The sequence below is a fragment of the Tenrec ecaudatus genome, unplaced genomic scaffold, assembly GCF_050624435.1.
Source record: "Tenrec ecaudatus isolate mTenEca1 unplaced genomic scaffold, mTenEca1.hap1 Scaffold_60, whole genome shotgun sequence".
NCBI classification, from domain to species: Eukaryota; Metazoa; Chordata; class Mammalia; order Afrosoricida; family Tenrecidae; genus Tenrec; species Tenrec ecaudatus.
This window is the reverse complement of record NW_027459484.1, coordinates 595,945-619,441: the sequence shown is the minus strand read 5'-3', so window position 1 is coordinate 619,441 and position 23,497 is coordinate 595,945. Positions and strand designations below refer to the sequence as shown.

General features: G+C 42.0%; 1 long non-coding RNA gene across 5 annotated transcripts in view; it reads right to left on the bottom strand.

Moving 5' to 3' along the window:
• Nucleotides 1–23,497, bottom strand: part of LOC142436754 (uncharacterized) — a 78,486-nt gene that overhangs the window by 27,865 nt on the left and 27,124 nt on the right. The window lies entirely within an intron of this gene.

The following is a 23,497-nucleotide window of genomic DNA, read 5'->3' as shown; positions in this document are numbered from 1 at the left end:
CAGATGTCCGATTTTAAAGCCTTTGGGAAAGACTGCAGCTTACAGTCATGGAATGGCAAGGGGTCATGGTAAGAGCCAAGGTGAGGGAAGATGCTTAAAAATGCAAGATGTATCCAGAAAAGAGATGACTGATCAAACCATTTTGTCATCTTGACCTAAATTCTGGATTCCAAGCTTTCTAGGTAATGCTGACTGATGGCAAACAACACACACTGTAGTAGTGGGCTTATTGGCTTGGGTTCAAGGATGTCCCATCCATAGTCTCAGGTGTGAGTGACGATTTGTCCCGTCAAGAGGGGTGTAAATCATTTATCACTCTAGAGGATCCAGCCAGAGCAAGTGATCTATGAGAGTCGAGTGGGTTTCAGGATGTTCAGAAAGTTTACAATCAACTGAATCACAATTCAATTCCATGAGAAACTTCAAGGCTAACTGTAAGACAGATTAAAGTTGAAGATTCTGGCAGCTAGACAGGAGAGTATTCACGCAATATGAATAGACGCTTTATTCTTTTTGTCTAAGTTCACGTTATTGGGTGAAACATAACAATAATTGTCAGAGTAACCTTATTAATATTTTCTATGAGACCAGTAATAACCTGTAAACAAGGTCAGATAATGATACTTCAAGAAAACTGTAGAGCAATATTGATAATGGATCTACATGAAAAAGTTCTTGAAAACATTGGGAACAGAGTCAGAAAACACATGAAAATAATTACACATGATAATTAAGTAGAATCTATCCTAGAGTTGATTTAATATAAGAAAATGAGCACTGTAATATATACCAATTAATGTAAAAAAGAATTAATAATCTAAATAGACACAAAACTTACTAAACAAAGTCAAAGACTTTTCATGCTAAGGAAAAATAACTCTACAAATCTAACATAAAACAAATATAGTTCAAAATGTTAATATGCTAATATACATTCCTAAAAAGAAAAAGTCATACTTGAAAAAACATCACCCCACGTCAGAAAAAGGACAACCATAAATGTCCACTTTTACCAGTGATATTAAAAATTGACTGTATGTTCTAACTAGAGCTACCAGGTTCACTTTTTTTTAAGGAAGAGGCTTCCAAAAAGACATAAAAATTCCTTTAATCATAATTTAATTATCACATCCATAAAATATTCATGATATGCCATGAATAGCTAATAAATGCTAAAACATTGTAGGCTACATTTAAACACGCTGAAATAACTCTTGGTACTTAACTCCCTAACTATTAATTGTTAATCAGAAGTGGAAGGGGAAGGTGGGGGGAGAAAGAGGGAACCTATCACAATGATCTACGTATAACTCCCTCCCCAGGGGGATAGACAACAGAAAAGTGGGTGAAGGAAGACATAGGGCAGTGTAAGAGATGAACAAATAATACTTTACAAATTATCAAGGGTTCATGAGGAGGGGGGAATAAAAATGAGAAGCTGACAGCAAGGGCTCAAGTAGAAAGAAAATGCTTTGAGAATGAGTATGCCAACAAATGTACTAATGTGCTTGACACAATGGATGGAGGTGTGGATTATGATAAGAGTTCTACAAGACCCAATAAAGTGATTTAATAAAAAAAGAAATACAGCATGATCAAAATTATAGCATTTATCTTACAGAAAAGGAAGTACAAATGTATTCAGATTAAAACCCTGAAACAGGGAATTTGTTTCCACCCATTCTGTGATGAAAGCATGAATTTAGAGTCCTGTAGTTTTCTGTAGTGTTGAAGGTCCTCATATACTGATGCATTAATAAACTAAACCAAGGCATTCGTGTGCACATATAATATTAGAGTGACTATATAGACACACATATATGTATGTGATACACACACATATATGTATGTGATACACACACATATATGTATGTGATACACACACATATATCAAGCTGGACAACAGATAGGATTGATGCTCACCCAAAAACTGAAGTTTGGGGACTTGAACACACTGAGCCATGGATGCTCTAGGTAGCATTGGACCCATGGGCTTCAGTTGGACTGGGCTGGGATGTTCTCTTGATGAAAAGCTCTCTCTTATGCATATGTCAGTGTCTATAGTTTTATTTTTCTAGAGAACCCAGCCTAAGGCAGATCCCCATCACATTAGTGTCATATGAGGGCGAAAAGGTGTACCTGACATGCTGCTCTTGGAGAAAAACACATCACAAGGAAAGTGTGAAAAGATAATCAACAATTCCCTGACACTGAGCCAGTCCTATGCTCCTCTAGGTCTGTGGAATTTTGGTGGAAGAAAATCTATTTATAACAAAAATATCAGAGGGGCCAGCCCCAATCCCAACTAAGAGGACAGCTGCCCCTTCCCCCAGAAGAATTTACTTCAGAGGACAACACTGAAGCTACAGCTCAGGGAAAGGGACATGTCTGATCAGAGCACACGGGAGAAAATGAAGGGGGAGGAAGAGAGAGTGGAGCACACATCCTGGCCCACCAAGCTTTGAGGACAATATGCCTGCTCTGAGCAGCCCATGCAAAAAGAAGCACTATGGCTGCCCCGACTATGAGTCATGACATCCCTCACTGACCTATAGCCCTATAGGGGACAACACTGGAGACAGTTTGGGAATTGCATCCGATCTGACCCCACCACACCCAGACAAAACACTAAGGGTGTTGTGCAACAGAACAGCAAGGGAAGTAGAGCAAGGAAGTCCCAAGAGTACCAAAATTAGACTCGGGGGCCAGGGCGTGGCACCCCATCAGACTCCACAGAAAAGCACTCCTAAAGGTCAACATAGAGACCTCTAACTTTTTACAGGCTTTTCTCTTTTTTCCCTTTTTTTCTTGTTGCTGTTGTTTTGTTTTCTTTTGTCATTTTGTTTTGCTCTTTTGTGTGTATGTGTGCTTGTGTGTGTGTATGTGTGTGTGTGTGTGTGTGTGTGTGTGCATATTATATCTGCACTTCTAACTAGATAATATAGGCCAGATAAACAATCTGGAGGAGAAAGCAACAGGACCCATGGTTGGGGCGGGGAGTATGACATGGGAGAAGGGGAGGTGGGGGAAAGAAAGTGGTGTTAACCAACCCAGGGAAAAGGGAACAATCAATAAGTGATCCAAAATAGTGGGAAACAGAAAGATTTCTCCAAGTCATCTCCCCCAAATATATGTTAGACTTAGGACACTGCTCACAATTAATGGTAAATAATTGTCAAGTTACCTCCCTGAAGGCAATCAGCTGTCAGAGGACTGTCTAGTCCCACCACATATAGGGCCCATCCCTGCTGTTAAGGACAATGGGATACTTCCCCCTAAAGGCTTCAATTTAGACCCTGCAAGGTGGGTTTACAGTACACCTTACTGATAATGATTTCTACAGTGAACCAGAGAACAGGTCAAACCTGCTCAGTGACATCCAAAGTTAGGCTGCCATGCTGAATCTCGGGTCCGCCCATCTTGTCACATGCACACCCTTACTCCCTCCTCTTCCAACAGCATATGAACCCCTACAGCATCCCACTCCCATTACTATATTACCTATAGCACAACACTTTCCTGTGATGGATTTCTTCACCTGTAATTAGGGGGCCTGCACATCCCCAGATGATATAAAAGCCTTGGTTAGCAATAAATATTTCTCTCCCCATGTGGACCACCAAGTGAGGCTGAGGTGAACATGCAACTATGAAATGTGTCTGACTCCATTATTTCAATCTCTCTTCTATCTCTCATGCTCCCTATGACTTTACTATAATCTTTATTTATTATCACTGTACAATTGCACCAACCACCCGCTGTGATGTGTTAGGGTCTGGCCTTTCCCCTGACACAAAATAAGTGGCAAGGAGGGTGTAAGATGCCTGGTAGGGATTGATCAAGGCAATGTAACTGAGAAGAATTACTGAAACCCTGAAATTACTGAACTACAGACAGAGCATGATAGTGGGACAAGAGGAAAGTAAAAGGAAATAGAGGAAAGAACTAGGAGACAAAGAGCATTTACAGAAGTCTAAATACAAGCATGTGCATATGTAAATATATTTATATTAGGGTGGGGAAATAGATCTAGGTGCATATATTAATAGGTTTAGTATTACGGTATCAGATGGACATTGGGCCTCCATGCAAGTGCTCCCTCAATGCAAGAACACTTTGTTCTATTACCTGGCATTCCACGATGCTCACCTTCCTAAGATGATAGCTGAAGACAACTGTGTGCAAAGAAAATGTGAAGAAAACTGATGGAGCCCAGCTACCAAAAGATATAGCATATGGGATCTTACAGGGTTGAAGGTAAACAAGTGGCCATCTAGCTTAGAAGCAAGAAAGCCCACATGGAAAAAGCACACAACCTATGGATTGATTACAAGGTGTCGATGGGATCAGTATCGGGCATATTGTGAATGAAGGGGAGTGAAGATTGGGGATCCAAAGCCCGTCTGTCAGCAACTGGACAGCCCCTTACAGAAGGATCATAGGGAAGAGACGAGCCAGTCAGGGTACAGTGTAGAAACAATGAAAATACAACTTTCCTCTACTTCCTAAATGCTCCTCCTCCCCTCCACTATCATGAACCTAATTCTCTTACAAATCCAGCTAGACCAGAGGATGCACACTGGTACAGATAGGAACCTGAAACATAGGGAATCTGGGACAGAAGATGCCTTCAGGACCAGTGGTGAGAGTGGTGCTATCATGAGGGTGAAAGGAAGGTGGGGCAGAAAGGGGGGACCCATTACAAGGATCTACATAAAACCCCCTCCCTGGGGGATGGACAACAGAAAAGTGGGTGAAGGGAGACATCGGACAGTGTAAGGATGAAAAAATAATAATTTATAAATTATCAAGGGTTCATGATGGAGAGGCAGTGAGCAGGGAGGGGGGAAATTGAGGAGCTGATACCAAGGGCTCAAGTAGAAAGCAAATGTTTTGAGGATGATGAGGTAACACATGTACAACTGTGCTTGACACACAATGGATAAATAGATAATAAATAGATAAAGCTATCATGTTAACCTTGAAAAAACACAGAGCTCTTACAAGGCACAATGCACACATAGCCTCTCTGCACCAAAGGTCAACACTCACATTTATAACACGTAAGGAAACTTAGTAGACTCATAGTCACACTTGATATAAGAAATCAGTATAACACTAAGAGCCTTATATTCATGGGGAAACATGACATCATGCTCCTGAGAGGAAAGTACTACACTTGTTTATATAACAAAGTATTCCCATTACTCAGCTCACATACTGCAATAGCATCACTGAGTATGAAACATACACAAATATACATATACACACGCACGCACACATCTTTCCGTTTTTAATGAAAATATTCATACCTACTGAGGCCAGGTTTCTAAAAGTTTCCATCATCCCGTGTCTCTATAGTTTCCTCTCAGAAAGGTCCAGCAATGCCCATTCTTCCTCGGAGAAATTCAGAGCCACCTCCTCAACAGCCACAGTGTCCTAAAACATCCCGTATATTCTGGCTTGGCAAGGTACCATGCATTCCACTATGTGAAAGGATGAAGAAGACAGTCCTGGGGAAACAGAGACTTCACATGGGCATTAGACACAGGGGTCTTGCTCTAAGGATTTCCATCAGGGTTTAGCTAACCCACTTCACCCACTAGATCAGCTGTTCTGAACCTGTGGGTTGCAACTCCTTTGGGGGTTGAACAACCCTCTCAAAGGGTTCTCCCGTTCATAACAGTAGCAAAATTACAGTAATGAAAATAATTTTTTGGTTGGGGGGTGAGCACACATGAGGAACTGTATTAAAGGGTTGCAGCATTAGGAAGGTTGAGAACCACTGCACTAGACACACTCCCTCACTAATTACATGTTATCCCAAGGACTGCATGCTTCTAGCATAATGAGTTTATCTCTGTACAGTTTGTCTGTGACCAACTGCAGCCTTATTTCTATCTAGCTGTTTCAGAATAGAGAACAGTCAGAACACATAAATCAGATGAATGATCAAAAATAAAAGCCTCGATTCCAAATTCATATCCTCTCTTCCATTGGAGGGAGGATTGAAATTAGAATATTTATCAGAACAGGAAGCACAGGGTGAAAGGAAGATGACAACTAGGAAACACTGCAGAATTTGTGCTTCTCCCTGTCGCCCCTCCTTAGCCATTGGAGAGCTGCTGGTATGAACTAACAAAGTAGGGACCCAAAGCCCTGGAGTCATGGTATCCTCTTGGAGAATTCTACGTGATCAAGAGCTGACGTGTTACCTGGTGATAGAGATGATTATTTGGGGAATTATGAAATTTTCTATAGAGTGTCTATGTTACTCGCCTACTTTCCAGTCACTCTGCAGTTGCACGCTTGTGTATTTTGTATTTTCAATGAGATAGGACAAGCTATTGAAAAGGGAAACCGGGCAAGAGTGAAAGGTAACAACAGAATATAGATACCCTCTGTACACTGGTACAGATAGGAACATGGAAACAAGGAATCCAAGGTGGATGATCCATTCAGGTCCAGTGGTGAGAGTGGCGATACCAGGAGGATGGAGGGAGGGTGGGGTGGAAAGAGCGAACTGATTACAAGGATCTACATATAACCTCCTCCCTGGGGGATTGACAACAGAAAAGTGGGTGAAGGGACATTTTGGACAGTATAAGATATGACAAAATAATAATTTATAAGTTATCAAGGGTTCATAAGGGAGGGGGTAGTGGGGAGGGAGGGGCAAAAATGAGGAGCTGATGCCAGGGGCTTAGGTAAAGTGCAAATGCTTTGAGATTGATAATGGAAATGAATGTGCAAATGTGCTTTACACAATTGATGTATGGATTGTGATGAGTTGTAATATAATGATTAAAAAAAAGAATATATGCAGATATCTTGAAAATTTTCCCACTGAGACAAAGCTACTGTCATGTAATTATTATGGACTGCTCCCCTCAAAAAATACTGGATACGCACATCAATACACACTAAGCTCATAGGATATACTGACAAAAGAGCACAATATATTCAGTATCATAATAGCATGTCCTTTTTGCTGATTGGGAAAATGTACTTAGGTTCCAATTTTCTTATAAGTTGACTGAACTTCAGTGCATTTCAATGTTAAACTGTTAGGATACTAGGACTTACATACCAGGCTTTGAGATGTTTTTCACATTTTAGATTTTTAAAGATTTTTTCACATTTGCAGATCATGGAAGGACGACTAGCTGAACATGATGACCACTAGCATTCTCTCAGCTGTGGGACTGGCCTCCATGACTTGTCATACTTTTGTTCCCGCATCTTTTCAGGAGAGACCAGTCCCTGGAGAAGGACATGGTGCTTGGTGAGGGAGAGAGAGGCAAAGAAGAGAAAGGCCTTCGCCAACATGGATCGACACAGGGGCTGTCGCAATGGCTCCAACGTGGGAACATGTGAGGATGGTGCAGGACAGGGCAGTGTGTCGCGCTGTTACATAGAGGGCTTTAGGGGCTGGAATGGACACGAAGCCACCTAACAACAACATAGAAAAGGTTGCACTTTATGCTAAGATTTCACAGCATGGCCAACTAGCTATGGCATAAAGTCGCATGAGCTGTCACGGTCACTCCACAATTCTGCTACAACAGTGTAACCTAGTGTCGACCCAATAAGCCTTTCAAAATCTCATCCACAGCAGTGCATCGGGTGCCGGGTTTTAAAGCCTTCCCTTTCCTTCATGATGAACCAAAACCAAATGGACTGCGGTCAAGTACATTTTAACTCATTTTGACCATAAAACAGGGAGTGGAACTGCTCGCTAGTGTTTCCAAGTCTGTAAATCTTCACGGGCCCACGCAGCCTCCTTGGCCTCCCTTGATGGGCCTGGAATGCTGGAGCCACAAAGGGTCTGGCCAGCGGCATCGATTAAACCAGTGAACCACTAGGGCCTCTTTCACACAACATGTTCATGATAAAACACTGCATTTATTCAGCAACCACGATTCTGAGGCAATTTCCAAAAAGATTTGGCCACATTGGCTCATTTAGTCCTCTTGTCACTCACTTTTAAGCAGATGTTGCTCCCAATGGGATAGAGCTGAAGTCACCAACATTACTCACAATTTCAGTATTGCTCAAATGAAAACTTGTTGAACCAGGTCAGCATGCAGGTCCATGTGTGTACAACTAAATGCCTGGCAATTACATTTCTGTTCATATGCCCAGAGCTTTTTATTCTGTCAGTCATCAGTTACAGAGATGATCTGGATCTTCTGTGTAGTACAAAGAGGAGACGAAGAAAACAATCTATTCAATTCAGATAACTGGAACGCATTGTCCTGGAAAAGCCAGGACCCTCAGACAATACTGCTTACCTCAGGGCCGTACAACTGGCTCTTGCATATAAGAAATTATTAGATTGATTGAGCAAATAAAAAACCATTGAGCAAATCAGAACAAAACCAGACCAATGTGTTCTGAGAGGGCACACCATTCCAAAACCAACAGTTCAACCCTGGACACATGAGGTGGCTATGAGTTGAAAACACTCCACAGTAAATAACAAGAACAAAAGCACAAGGCCAAATGATAATAACTCTTATGAGAAATGCAACAGAGGTGGAGTCTAAGCATTAACACATACATATTTACATTTCGTGAGCTAGTGTAGGGAGAAATAAAATGATCACTTTAGGAAACACTAGCCAGAGAACCCTGGCATGATAAGGAAATTCTAACAACATGGGAAGGTTCTGTGATGAATTTGCAAATGCTCAGTTCGATTTCCGTTTCTCAAACATACAGGCTAAGGAGTCAAAGAGCACCCAGGTCTTCAGGGGCCGGAGAGGGAAGCTCCATGGTCAGCCACTAAATGAAAAGCTCGTTAGCAATAAGCATTCATGGAACTTCCCACACTGGAAAATAAGTGGAGCATGAAGAAGCACCAGCAAGAAAGTAAAACAAAAGAGGCAATAGTTAAAAGAAATGCAAATGAGGACGTTCAGGTTTATGACCAATATGTGAAGAGCTCAAAGTCACCATTCCAGTCTCAGAGATAAAAGCTGACCATGTTGAAGTCAGAGTACGGAGGTCACAGGGCATGTTTTTCTTTCTGGTGTACATTTTTTTAAAAAATTACTGTCATTGAGTCAATTCTGACTCAAAGCATCCCCACAGAGCAGAGTAGAACAGGGCCTGCGCGTTTCTGAAACTGCAACTCTTTAAGGGAGTAGAAAGCCTCATCTTCTACTGTGGACCAGTGAGCAGTTTTGAATGGCTGAACATGTGGGTACCAACCCAACGCATAGCACACTACATCACCATGGGTGCACAGTGTTGTAATAAATTGGAGAAAACTAGATGGTAACTAACAACAAGAAAAGCATCCTTTTAAATGCCTCTAATTAATTACTCTAGTTAGGACCCAGAGCAAACATCTGTCCTCAATACAGAGGGGCGGTGAAAACAGGTACTCTCTCAGCTGATTTCATTGTGAAATCATTCTGTGTACCTGCCTATGGGGCCCTTTTGTTTACAAGTGGTTTTCCTTATCTGCCCTTAGTAGTCTAATCAATTGCATTCATTGAAAACAGTGATTTGAAGGATGTGATGGGATTAACTAATGGGTAGTCCAAAAGAGTTTGTTCCTAGAGGAGAAAATACCAGACCACAGGGTATTAGGAAGAAATGTACTTGCTATGTTTTAAGGATAGTCAAAGCCCAGGTTGAACAAATACATTTTTATAAGGATAAAGGAAGTCAGAAAGGTGTGTCGTTGGGATTTCAATGAAGAAATGCAAAAAGATTGAAATCAATAAAAAAGTAGCATGTTCCAAAATTTCATACCATTGTGTGCTCACTTTCCCTATAAGATCACTAAAGACAAATGGGGGATGAACAACAGAAAAGTGGGTGAAGGGAGACATCGGACACAGTGGATGGATGTATGGATAGTGATAAGAGTTGTCTGAGCCCAACGTAAATGATTAAAAAAAATAGCATGTTCCAAAAAACTCTCCTCCACTAATATATCAGTTCCCAAAACTGTCAACAAAAAATATTCTATTTTTTGCACTTCACAAGAGTCCACAAAAAATGTGAATCAAATTGCATTTAGCCTCAAATAGCTAATAAGGGGTCAAGAACAAGGGTTGGCATTGTCCGCACATAACTCCCTGCCACCACATCTGGTCCAACTCACAGCAGAGCTATCACAGAGCAGAACTCCCTGTAGGACTCCCACGCCTGCACATCTTTAGTGGAGCAGGCAGACTCATCTTCTCTGCACATTTCTGGTGAGTGTGCACAGCTGCCCTTGCAGTCAGCAGCCCAATATTTAACCCACTGGACAAAAGGACTCCTTTGTTCACGTGTCCCACATACAATAAAGTATCATTACAGGAACTCATGAAAGACCTACAGAAAAAGAAAAGCAGCTCCAGAAAGGCCCACCAATTTGTAAGGGAAGCTAATTCCTGACACATCAGGCTACACAGGGCTCTGCCTGCAAGCACTCACACTTCAAGATGCAGGTCCCTAAATGGAGTCCCTGAGTAGTGTGAGCAACAGAGTGCTCAGCTACCAAACAAATGATTAGAGACTGAAGGCAACCTTAGAAGAAATCAACAACTTCTGAAGTTAGCCAATGAAAATCTTACGGAGCATAGTTTTACTCCGAAACCACATACGGTCACCATATGGAACCCAATGGTAGGCAAAATGATTGATATTTAACAAGTATTACTTAATTGAGATACAAGGAGCTCATTGGTAGCCAATCCTTCATGCCATGAATGCACAAGGGGTTTTTGAAAAAGGCCATGGGAAAATGGAATAAAAATAATGGAATTTTTCCATTTGGAAGCTACTGCATATCTTTTCCTAATAGATTATGCTAAACAGTGCAAAATTATGCTAAATAGAATAATGTCATAAATCTTTTTAAATTCCTCAAATATTGTACATCTTTAAAGTATTTAGGATCCCTGTTCATCTTCCATGATAATTCAGAAAGAATACTAAGCTATTTACATATAGCATCTCTCTTAAAGATCTATTAAAGCTGATATTAATTTTATTCTCTATCTATGGTAAAGAGACCAGTTAGGTTACCGTATATATGTACGATACACATAAAAACTTGAGAGCTGAAAATTTACAGAATGACTTTATTTTTCTGGGTCCTGCAAATTTTACAAATTCAACTGTGTGGTTTTTCATGTTATAGTTAGAAACTCAATCTCCTTGTAGTTTTGAATTTTCCTTCTTTGATAGATTGCCAGGTTTCATAGGTTCTGGCATGTGTGTACATACACACATGTGTGTCTTGCTTAGTTTTTTATGTCCCTGAGCATGATAATGGTTACCATGGATAGGTGTTCATGGAAAGGCTGGAAGTTTGTGTCTACTCAGTCTCCAGGGAAGAAAGCCTGGGTGATGCACTTGAGAAACCAGTCACTGAAACCCCTCGGCAACATCCCTGCACTCTGACTCACATGGAGTCCCCAGGAGTTGGTGTGGGTTTGATGGCAGATGCTTGATTTGGTTCATTCCTTTGGGGGAAAAATGAATTCTGGTATCATTTGCTACTCTGCAGGCTGGCAGTTCAACCTCACCAGCACATCTGCAAAAGGAAAATGAGGCTGGTTGCTTCTGTATAGATTTTGTTATCAGATACCTATGGAGGAACACTATGAGTCAGAATTGACTGTGTGGCAGTGAGTTTGTTTTGGGGGGTGGGACAAAGTTTCTAGGTGGCACAAACAGCTTGCACTAGACTGTTCCCCTGAGGCTTGATGGGGGTAAACAGCCCGCATTACTGTGGAAGAACAGGAGATCTGCTTCCACAAACATGATGCTCCAGAAAAACTATGGAACAGTTCTGCTCTATAACACATGACATAGCCATGAGATGGAACTAACTCCATGACACCTAACCAAAGGGGAAATTGAACATGATCACATATTCTTGTCTATGTATACACATGGATATTACATTGAAATTATGACTAAATAAAAAACAAATATAATTCCCATTAAGAATCACCATGTCTGCAATGAATAACATGTCAGTGTGGCCCATCTAAATTAGTCCGTGAAGAAGCCCCACTGCTCCAGTGGTTAAAGGACTGGCAGCTCCATGAAGTGGCCATCTGGTAACGCATGATTATAGCCTAGAAACCCCAACGAGGAGTGGAAGGTGCTGTGACATCACTCACAGAATCCACTGTAGCGCAGTGGACAAAACAAGCCTCTTATCAAGAACGCGTGGATAAAAGGCTAGAACATTCAAGCATTACCATGCAGTGGGGCACAGAGAAAATAACATGCTATCTTACTATATATAACAGTTATATATCTGGAGGTTGCCTTCTATTAGAAATAATCATGACACAAATTTTAAAAGGAGGAGCTATTAGTAGGACTCTGTTCTTGAACAGCAAATGCAAACAAATTGAAGAGCTAACATATGAAAAAAAAGTAAATCAAAAGATTAATCAGGGCCACAGGGAAAAGGATCAAATGCAAAGCTTCACTGGAGCTGGCCGCCAGGAAACAGCTGGCGCTCAATCCATCGGGCCCCAAGCGCACTACTTGAACTCTGGTTTATACAGCAAGAAACCACGAACGGTCGGGAATACTTTTCTCCTCCGATCACAACTGTACACGCTGACTAAGGGGGGTGGAGCAGCTAGGGAACTTCCTGCTGATATCCAACATGGGCATGGGCAGCAGCCCACTAACATTTTGAATCTGGTGGGTCCGGGGACCAATGCAGAAATAGCAAGCTTAAGCAATGGAAATATAGAGGCGAGTGTCAGCAGGTTAGCAAATGAGACTTAGGGTTGTTCAGTCACAGTATGCAGCCATTAGGATGTGGATGTATGTCCACTATTAATGATTTCAAAATAAATCATGTGGGGAGAGGGGGTTGGGGAGGATGGGGACCAACTCAAGCATAAGCTGGAAAATATAGAAGCTAAATTCATCTGGTTAATTAATAAACATCAGGATATTTCAAACGCTTTCTGTATCCAGTAGGATAAATGATGGATTTCAATCTATGTCACTGTGAAAATAAAATAACTGAAATTACCAAAAAGTGCTGACCTTGACCACATGTGCCACTAACTTACATCAATTCTGACTCACAGTGACCCCCGAGGACAGAGTAGAACTGCCCTGTGGATTTTCAAAACTGAAACACTACAGGGGAAGACCTATTATTTCTCCACATTAATATATAAAATGACTTGAAAATAAGTAAGTAAAATAATTGCTGGGTCCTGCAATTCAAAAGGATGTAAAAGGAAACCAAAACTCCCTATTAAAAATATGAGTGGATATTAAATCTGGGCCAGCAAGCTCTAAGAGCCAAGAAGGATCATAAGAGGGTGGCGGCAGGGGGGAAAGTGGCAGTTTGAAGAGAGATGAGCCATCAATGCAACCAATCTCTGAGATGAGGCTTATAGGGGAAACATCCCCCCCTGGGGCTCTTCACACTCCAAGTGGAAAAGTCCAGCATCCGCAGACACAAATCTCAGGAGCTGTATTAGAGATTAAAGTCTTAGCACTCCAGTGAGTAAAGCGCTATAGGATAGATGGCTGTAGATTAAGCCTCCATTGAATTCTTTCTGATCATCAAGCAAGGAAATAGATTAAATTGGCCCAGGGACAGAGGAACTGGGAAGGTGAACACCATTCACTGATCTCCAGGTAATGCAGAGGGTCCTATAGTCAGGAGCCCAAAATGCCTTAGCAGTTGAGCCCTGACTGCCTGGGTCAGAAGGACTTGGAACAATCTTGTAAAATGCTCTATCTGGCAATGAAGGTGGCTCAGTTACAGTCCTGTCCCTGCTTCTGTAGTCCCATTTATAACATGCTGTACTGATGCTCCACCAATCAGAAACGTGTGACCGTTTCCTCTGTTGCAATCTTATTTCATTCGATTCCCGACTTGACTGTTTCCCTGAACTGCACTATGATCTCCATCCGGTGATGGGTCCGTGTCTTTGTATTCTCTTTGTCTCTTTTAATAATTAATAAATGTTCTCCGTAAATTATATTTGAGATTGGAGTTCCTTTTGTAGTCCAAATCAGAGCACAAGCTAGTTTTTGATGGGCAGAAATGGTTAAGAACATGCAGTAGAGTAAAAAGGAGACCGCGTTTTAAATATAGTTTAAAGAGAACATCTATTAAATCTTATGAGACAAAGACAGCACAAGGGCACAAACACATCATCTGAATGAAGGAAGCCACCAACAGGAGGTGGAAATGGCTTCCAAGGTTCACAACTGAGATGTGAGCCAAAGAGGGTGTGGGGGAGGGGCGGGGCAAAGGAAACTCACAAAAGCATGCATCTCAATGGCAGACATTCCATCCTTAGATAGCAGGCTTACAAAATGGGTCCAGGGCCTCCTGACCAATGCAGTCAGGGAAAGGCTAAAAGCAAGTGGCTCCTGACTAGGAGTCCCCTGGACTGTCTCCAGTTTGGTGACCTCCATCAAGGACACACACTCAGGCAAACCTCCAAGAGAAACTGCTTCTCCATGGGCTGCCTGCAGAGGTGAAGCAAAGCCACCCTGCAAAGCCTGAGGGCCAGATTACCTACTACCTTGGTTCCTGGGCAGAAACCACTCAATAGAGGCTCACTCCATGTGGGGCTCTGCAATCTATGCAAGGACCAGATCTGTGCGGGGATTTGGGGCTGTCACTGCTCTGGTACCCCTTTGCAAAGCAGGGTGCTGAGAAGTTAAGCTCTAATACAGACCTCGGTCATCAGTGGGGTGGCCTGATGACTGCAAGGCTGCCTCTCCTTTCAGTAAAGGCCACTCTGGGGTCCCCATGCTCTCATGCCCGCGACCTGACACGAAGGGACAGGCCCCAGGCAACCCCCCCCCAAAAAAAAAAACACGCAATCGCGCCTTTCTGGACGGAGGAGCTCTGAGCAGAAAAAGCGGCCAGAGTATTCCCGCGCCCGAAGGCAAAGGCCTGCAACCAATTCAATAAGGATTTAACTGGAAATGTCCCAGGGGGTCGCGGCGACCTGGAACACTGTTGTATGGGGTGCGGGAAGTGTAACGTCCACGGGAACCCGGACACAGCTGGGACTCCAGGCCTGCAGGGGATTCCGCGCCAGGGATCAGCACAGAAACACAGAAACTCACCCACAGAAGCTCTTGGGCCGCACTCTTGGATCCTTCTCACTCAGAGGAAATGGGTTCAGCAGGAAACTATCACCTGGGGAGGGGGTGGGGTGGTCTCTGTGGGAAGGGGCGGGGCCTGGAGGTAATGAGGGTGTCGTGGAGGGAGGTTCCTGGAGGTGAGGCTCAGGGCCTGGCAAGGCAAAGGATTCATTCTTAGTAGTTTCTTCTTAGTCTGGAAGCCCTGCTGAAATCTGAGCACTTTGGGTGGCCCAGCTTGCATTTGAAAAGCGTTTGCATTTGAATCCCAACACCACACAAGTCCAGGCACAAAGACAAACTGAAAGAAAAGTGATGGGTGGAAGGCATGCTTCCCAAGTGGGAATTTCCCCAAGAGACACTCCAGCAGCTAGGGCCACAGAGACACACACTTGACAGCATCTGCTGCCATCTGCTCCACCTGACCACATCTCTCCTGCTTTTCACCTGGACGCCTCTGAAACTCAGACACTGATTTCAGGCTCTGCTCCCTGTGCTTCAGGCTCTGCTCCCTGTGTATGATCAGGTGAGCATCAAGATGGGGAATCCCTGAAAATGCCAGTTATCCTGTTGTCTTCTTCTCCTCCCTTGCTCTCTCTCTCTCCCCGCACTGCTTAAGATTTATTTCCCCCCAATCTGTGGGTTCTTATGTTTACATAGGTTTTTATGAAACCTTTCTATGTGAACAAGTGTCTATTTCGACCAAGTTACAGTCAACTAATTGTCCTACACAGAATGTTTCCTTTAATATATTTCATGTGTTGAGGTCTCTCCTTTCTATTTCTATGTTATTGAGGGTTTTTATCAGGAATAGGTAGTAGATATTGTCAAATGCCTTTTACGCATCTACTAATATGATATGGTTCTTATTATTTGTCCTATTTATGTGGTTGGTTACATTAATTTTTTCTAATATCGAAACATTCTTGTATCCCTGGTAATAATCCCACTTAATCAAGTTGAAATATGAACTCAAAGTCAGGGATAGGCGCTCTCTAACTCAATCCATCCCATTTCCACAAATGTAAAGATAAACTGGTCTGATGTATGATCTACTCACTCACCTAAACCAATAGTTATGTAATCATCAAATATGTTCCTTTATTGTTAAAATATTAGTATAATATATTCTGTTGTAGAATGTATTTTATAAATAATTTTACCCCATATTCTCTGTAGTCATAAAATTTTCTTTTAAAGTTTCTCATGCATTAATAAAAAGGTTTCTTGTACAAATCTATATTTATTCAATTTTGTCCTTTACTATTGATTCATATTGCAGGTATACATATTAAAACCATGATTATATTTTTTTCAACAAGATTCTGGAATGATTATTACTTTATTGCTTATTTTAAAAAGAAACACTCTAACATTTCAGTACTTATTGTACATACAGTCCCTGTACAAGAGAGGTTGTTGTTAGGTGTCACTAAGTTAGTTCCAAATCATAGTGACCATATCACCACAGGGAGAAACACTGGCTTGCCCTAAACCGTCCTCATAATTGTTCTTATATTTGAGCCCATTGTCTCAGCCTCTTTCAATCTAAAAAGTTTTCCTCTTGTTTACCAAGCTCCATGGTTGAAGTGATATACCTCTTGTTTTTGCCTCCGGTTTGCAAATACACAAAACTCTAAAGGTTTTACATATATGGAATAAGAAAACACATTTAAAAGAACAATAAAGTCAGAGCTGTTGTGTGAATTCTGACTCATAGAACCACAGAGAGCAGAGAAACAGCTCCTTAGGCTTTTGTGTTTTACATTTTATAGAACATGTTTCATCTTTACCACAGCAAGTAGTGTCCTTATAGACAATAGTCCAAAACTAGACAGGTGATGCAGTGGTTGATTTTCTCAGTCTCAGACATGTATAAGCACCACCTGGAAGTTAAAATGTACTCGACTATCCAAGAGCTGAAGAACATATTCAGTTTATTTTGTATACAACTGTGTCGATATGGTAGAAGTGTATTGTTAATTGTTTTATGAGGCCCTGAGCACAGCTGTGAGATTCTGGTTGTAAGAGAATGACATCCTGACCCACTATCACAGTGACTCAGGCGTCACCTTTTCCGATGTGGATACTGAATGTCACAGGTTGGTGCTTTTAGCTCAGTGCTGTATGGGATATGTGACTTTGATCATACATGTAATACTAATCTAACCGTTTTTCAGGATAAGAATCTGGTGGGGGGGTTTTCCCCACTAAGACCTACACATTGCATTATTTCCAACTCATCTGAATTATTTCCTGTATGGTCAGTGTTATGAAGAACAAACTTTCAGATACGTTGGTGGGAATTTAAGCACCAGGAACTACTGTTTTTGATGTCTCTGCCACATCCATATTAACCTCTACCACATCCATATTTTCCTGAATATCTGTGCTTAATGAAGTCTGTCCTGACTGAATTTTCACTTATGTGTTTCCCAATCACACCCATGACTATGCTTCTCCTATTCCGGGTCACGCTGAGACAGGACAGAAGTGGCAGTGTCCTAGCCGGAAGTGAGGGTCATAGCTAGGTTCCTACTTGCTGTGCACGGTGTGGAGCCAGAGAAGTGTTGCAGCCTGAGCTCTGTGTAGTCGGCGCGCCCACGTTGGGGTCGTGTTGGTGACCAGTTGGGTTGACCTTGCCGCACACAGCAGCCTGGCTCGGGTGCAAGCACCCTTCTCCCCTCACCTCCTCTTATCCAGTACCTCTCCCCTTGTACGGTGAGATGTGGGAGGGTGTCCCAGAGACTGGTCCCATCCCCCTGTTTGGGGATTGGTTGGAATTCCTTGCGAGAAACCTGTTGGAGAAAGGGGGATCCCAGACTGGCTTTGGGCGTCTGTGTTCCCGATTAGTCGCTTTGCAGGTCTCTCCTAAGCCCCCTGCATTGTCTCCATACAGTGTGCCACCTCCCCGAGACTCCTGGAACATCTTCAGCTCAAAGATGAGCCCCGGGTCCCTTTCTTCTCTCGCTATGAAGAAGTGAACGCTATTCAGGAAGCGAGTGGTTGCAGCTGGTGCACAGAACGTTAGGGCTTCCTCCTGAGGTTTGCCCAATGTTGTGACCTGTGCAGTAACTTTCCCCGGGGAGCGGGGCGGGGGGAGAACCCAGGTCTGGAAATGCCCTGGCTCCTTGCCAGCCAGTAGGGTGTCTGCGGGGAGTACACCCACCCTTGAGGTTGTTGAAGTGATATTCCAGCGCACGCACGGCGCACTGAGACATGATTGGCATTCCCAGGTAGCTGGGCTAAGTCCTTCCAGGACTGGAGGCCTCAAGCGAGGTGACCCAGGTTGGTGGCTATCAGTCAACAGTCTGGCAGGTGGCAAGTAAAAGGAGAAAGAGAAAGGCCCAGCTGTACAAAGATGGGGTTCAGTGAGCAGGAACTCAGCCAAAGTGAAGGCCAGTCTTTCTTTGGGAAAGCGTATTGGTCTCGATAGAAGGGCAAGAGCCAAGTACTGAAGATCTCCCTTCCCACATACACTCTTCAAGAATTTTGCGTTGTTTCTTTAATTTTTACAAAGCCGGGGGAGTGTGGGAGCTGCTCCTGCTTATTTATTGCCCAAAGGTAAATTTCTGTTTCCTCTGAAGAAGTTTCTAGTAGCTTGTCCTATGTTTAGACTTATGCCGACTCCATTTTAACTGTGTATTCCCACCTGGAGTCATTTTATCTCTATTTTAATTCCCTGAGTGTGTTGCTTTGTTTGGGGACATTTTTTTAAAATTTGTTTTTATCTTGCACACTCATACAAGGTTGTGTCCTCAATTTCAATCCATTCATTTGCATAGGGAAAGTATTTTGAAATCATTTCTTGAGGTAGTTCATCTGCCTGGATTTGTGAAACATATTCTGCTGTGTGACCCTTGGCTTTATATATGGATCAATCTGTTCTAGTATATTCTCTAGAAACTAGCTCATTCACATCCAGAATACCTGAGACACAAGTGAGTGATTTTTTTTCCAGGTGGACATTTCCAGAGAAGACTGTCTTAGGGACTCAGAGACAAGTCTAGCGATGATCCACTTAAACTGTGATTGTCCGTTTTCCCATAGGTCAATCTCAGGTGCAGTTATAGGGATTGTCCCCCCACCCCCAAACACCCAACTTAACTGCTGTTGAATCAATTAAGATTCATAGAAACTGTACAGGACAAACCATCATTGCCCCTTTGGATTTCTGAGACTGTAAAACCTTCCATGATCAGAAAGCTTTGTCTTTCTCCTGAGGATTAGATGATGGTCTTGAACTGCAGAACTTGCAAATAGTAGTCTATTTTGTAATCTACAACACCACTGGATCTCCTAGGTATGGAGTGTCTGTGTAGTTTTGGCCTTTTTATGATGGATTTGTTTCATTTTTTTAAGTTGAAGAGTAATTTTTAATAAATCAGTTTATTGGGGCTCATACAACTCTTATCACAATCCATACATACATCAATTGAGTAAAGCATCCTTATACATTCATTGCCCTCATCATTCTCAAAATTCGCCTTCCACTTGGGTTCCTGGAATCATCTCATTTTCCTTTTTCCCCTACCCCTCCCTCTTTTCTCCCCCCTCCCCCATGAACCCTTAATAGTTTATAAATTATTATTTTATCTTATCTTACACTGTCCGGTCTCTCCCCTCACCTTCCTTCCCGTTTCCCATCACCCAGAGAGGAGGTTACATGTAGATCCCCTAGATCGGTTCTCCCTTTCTATACCCCCTTCCCTCCAGGTGTCGCCACTCTCACCGCTGGTCCTAAGGGGTTCATCCGTCCTAGATTCCCTGTTTCCAGATCCTTACTGCACCGCTGTGCATCCTCTGGTCTAACCAGGTCCCCAAGGCAGAATTGGGATCATGAGAATTGAGGGGAGGAAGCGTTCAAGCACTAGAGGAAGGTTTTGATTTTCATTGTTGCTACACTGAACCCTGAGTGACTCATCTCCTCCCATTTCTTTTAAAATATGGTCAGTAATTTCCATGTCCTTGAAGATAGACACTGGGATCTTGGTCAGAAGTTAATTATAATGGTAATTGCATTATAATTATAGATTGCTTAGAGTGTGTTATTTTCACAAAGCTGAGCCTTCTGCTTCATGAACATGGTCCATTAGTCTCATTATTTGCATTTCTTTTGGTAACTTGGAGTAGTGTTTTTCTTATAGACTTCTTTCTACAAGACTTTGGTTCTCTTAGGTTTATTCCATTTATTTTATCTTTTAGGTAGCTATTGTAAATGATATTATTTTCTGATTTCCTTTTCAGAGCTTTCAACAATTTTCTTCTAGGGCTTTTGGATTTTCTATGTTTAGAAAATCATCAGCAATTACAGAGAGTTGTCATCAGCAATTATAGAGAGTTTTACCTCTTTGTTGCCATTTAGGATGCATTTGGTTTTCATTTGTTGACTGATAGCTATTGTTCAAAGTTTGTGTTAGTCAGGGTGGACTAGAGAAACAAACTCATAGACACTCAAATCTGTTTAAGAAAGACCTTTACATAAAAGAGCAATTGTATATTGAGAAAACATCCTATCCAAGTCCATACGTCCTATATTAACCCATATGTCCAATACCAATCTAAAAATACCGCTTCAGACTCATGCAACACATGCAATGACCCTGGATACAGGAAGATCGCAGGCCAGTAGGTGGAAAGACTTGTGGATCCAGAGGCAATGGAAACTCTCAATGCTGGCAGGGGTCTCTACAGGATCCTCCAGCTGCAGGAATCTAGTGTAGCTCCATGTGTCTTAACAGCAGGAACGTGTCACAGGGAGTGTGAGGTAAAGGTCAGCCTCCCACAACTAATTGCAGGTTTGATAGGCACAATAGTACAGTTGAGATATATAAAGATTATAATAAAGTCCTAGAGAATACGGAGAGATTAGAAGAGAGATTGAAATAATGGAGTCAGACACATTTCCTGGTAGCATGCTCACCTCAGCCCCACTTGGTGGTCCACGTGGAGATGGGAGACAGGAGGGCAGGAGAGAGGAGGAGAGGAAGGAGGACAATGGGAAAGGGAACAGGGGAGCAAGGATGGAGGGAGATGAAGGGAGAGCTGAGAGCCAGGGAGAGTGAGGGGAGAGGGCTTTATATTGTTAACCCAGGCTTATATATCTTCTTTTGGGTGGGGCATGTAAGCCCCCGAATTACAGGTAAAGACATACATCAGAGAAAAGGGTTGTGGAATAGGTAATACAGTAGTGGTAGGGGGGGTGATATAGGGGTACATACACTATAGGAAGAGGAGGGATTAAGGGTTTACATGTGATAAGATGGGTGGATCCTAGATTCAGGATGGCAGCCTAACTTTGTATGTCACCAAGCAGGTTTGACCTGTTTCCTGGCTCTCCATGGAAACCATTAACAGTTGGGTGGGTACCCCACCTAGAGTGGAACAGATGCCTGCAGGAGGAATATGTCTAAGCATCTGACCTCCCACCATGAGCTTTCAAATAACCTCTGTTTGTCAGAAATTTGTGTGAGACAAAGCTGGGGGGCATTTTGTATCCCACAACTAGAGTGAGTGTGTATCCCTCCTCCAGCAAGCTATTTATTTCCATAGCATTACCAAATGAGGTCATCAAGCTGTGACCCGATTGACAGGCTAAATTCCACCCCTTCACTTTCAATATTCTCAAGCTGACACCAGATTATTTAACTACCACAGTTTCAGCACAATACGAATTAAGATTGGTATTTAATGATAGCCTTATCTGATTCCAATTTGAAAGGTGAATGCCTTCACTTACTCTGCATTGAGTTCAATGTTTGTCATTGACCTTGCATTTTGCTGTTTTAAGTCCTATCAAATAAATTTGGACCCACAGCAACACTAGAGAAAACAGAATGAAGCGTAGGTCTTGCTTCATTCTCACAGTTGTGATGTATGAGGCCTTTTTTGCAGTTACTGTGCCAATCTAGCTTGTTAAAGGTTACCTTTTTTAATAACCTTATGTTTCATAAAGCATTAGGTCCTTATCCAAGTTCTGATTTTCCTAACAAATGTCCGAAGTACTTGAGATGAAGTAATCACCTCCTCCCTTCTTTCTATTAAGCATTGCACATCATTCAATATACAATTGTTTGTTCTTCTGGTGGTCCATCCTACCATCAAATTATTCTCCAGTACCATAATTCAGGTACATCGTTTGATCTTTCATCCTTTTCATTCATTGTCCGACTTTGACATGCACATGAGACAATTGGAAACCTCATAATTTGGGCCAGGTACATCTGAGTCTTCAAAGAGACTTCCTTGCTCTTCACCTTTGACGAGGTCTGTGCAGCAGGTTTCCTCAACTAAATGCAGCAGTTGATTGAGTCAAGCTTCCATGAATATTGATTGTAGATCCAAGAGAGATGAACTTCTTCCAAATTTCAATATTATCCCCATTTATCCTGATACTTTCCATTGGTCCCATATTAGGGAGTTTAATTTTCTTTACATTGAATTTTAATCTAAAGTGAAGGCAGTAATCCCTGCTCTTTATCAGTAAGTTCTACAAGTCATATTGTCTTACAACATGTAGTTTTATGTCATTTGCATGTGCCGGATTATGAACCTGGCTTCCTTCAATCTTGATGTCATAGTTTTCAGTTAGTACAGCTTCTCAGGTTATTTGCTCAGAACAGCGTGTTGCACAGAGAAACTACTACAGCTTTCAATGATTCTGTATTACTGTGATGCACAATGAAAATTCATGGAAAAAACAAACAAACCACACTACAGGTTGTATTAAACATATATGTTTTAGAAAAAATATTCCGTGAAAGTGCTTAAAATGTTTTCCAGAAAATATGGCCAGGTATTCTGTAACCATTCCAAGAAAAGATCTCAAAAACAAAGTCAACCAAATAAACAATAACACCACCAATGAGTAATGGGAATTAACATATTTGTATGTGTATCTTTGCAAATTGAATGTCCCCTTTAGTCAAGTATCTATTCATGTCCTTTGCCCATTTGCATCTCAAAACTCTGTACATGTCCACCATCTCAACTCGTGCTAATTTACATGTTAGGCTAAAGAAAGAGGACTGAATTTTCAAGAGACTATTCAGAGAAATGAGAGAACACAGTAGAAGTAATATCCACTGTCAGCTGGGGGTTAATGAAATCAGAATTTCTTAACACTCTCTAAGCTTTCTGTGTCCAGACATTTTCTCCACTCTTTGGTGTAAGGAACTTGAGTTCTCAATAAATGGAAGCCAATTCCAGAGAAGATGAAGACATTAGACTCTCTTTTCGGTTTTTTGAGAAAAGATTGAAAGTATCTCTACTTTGTTCTCCTTGGGCTCTAACATGCAGATCACTCCTTCAATTTCCAGGTTAAAGTTCAAAACATGGTGAAAGGCACCACACTGGTCACAATTCTCCAGAAACTGTATAACCTGTCCGCAAGTTT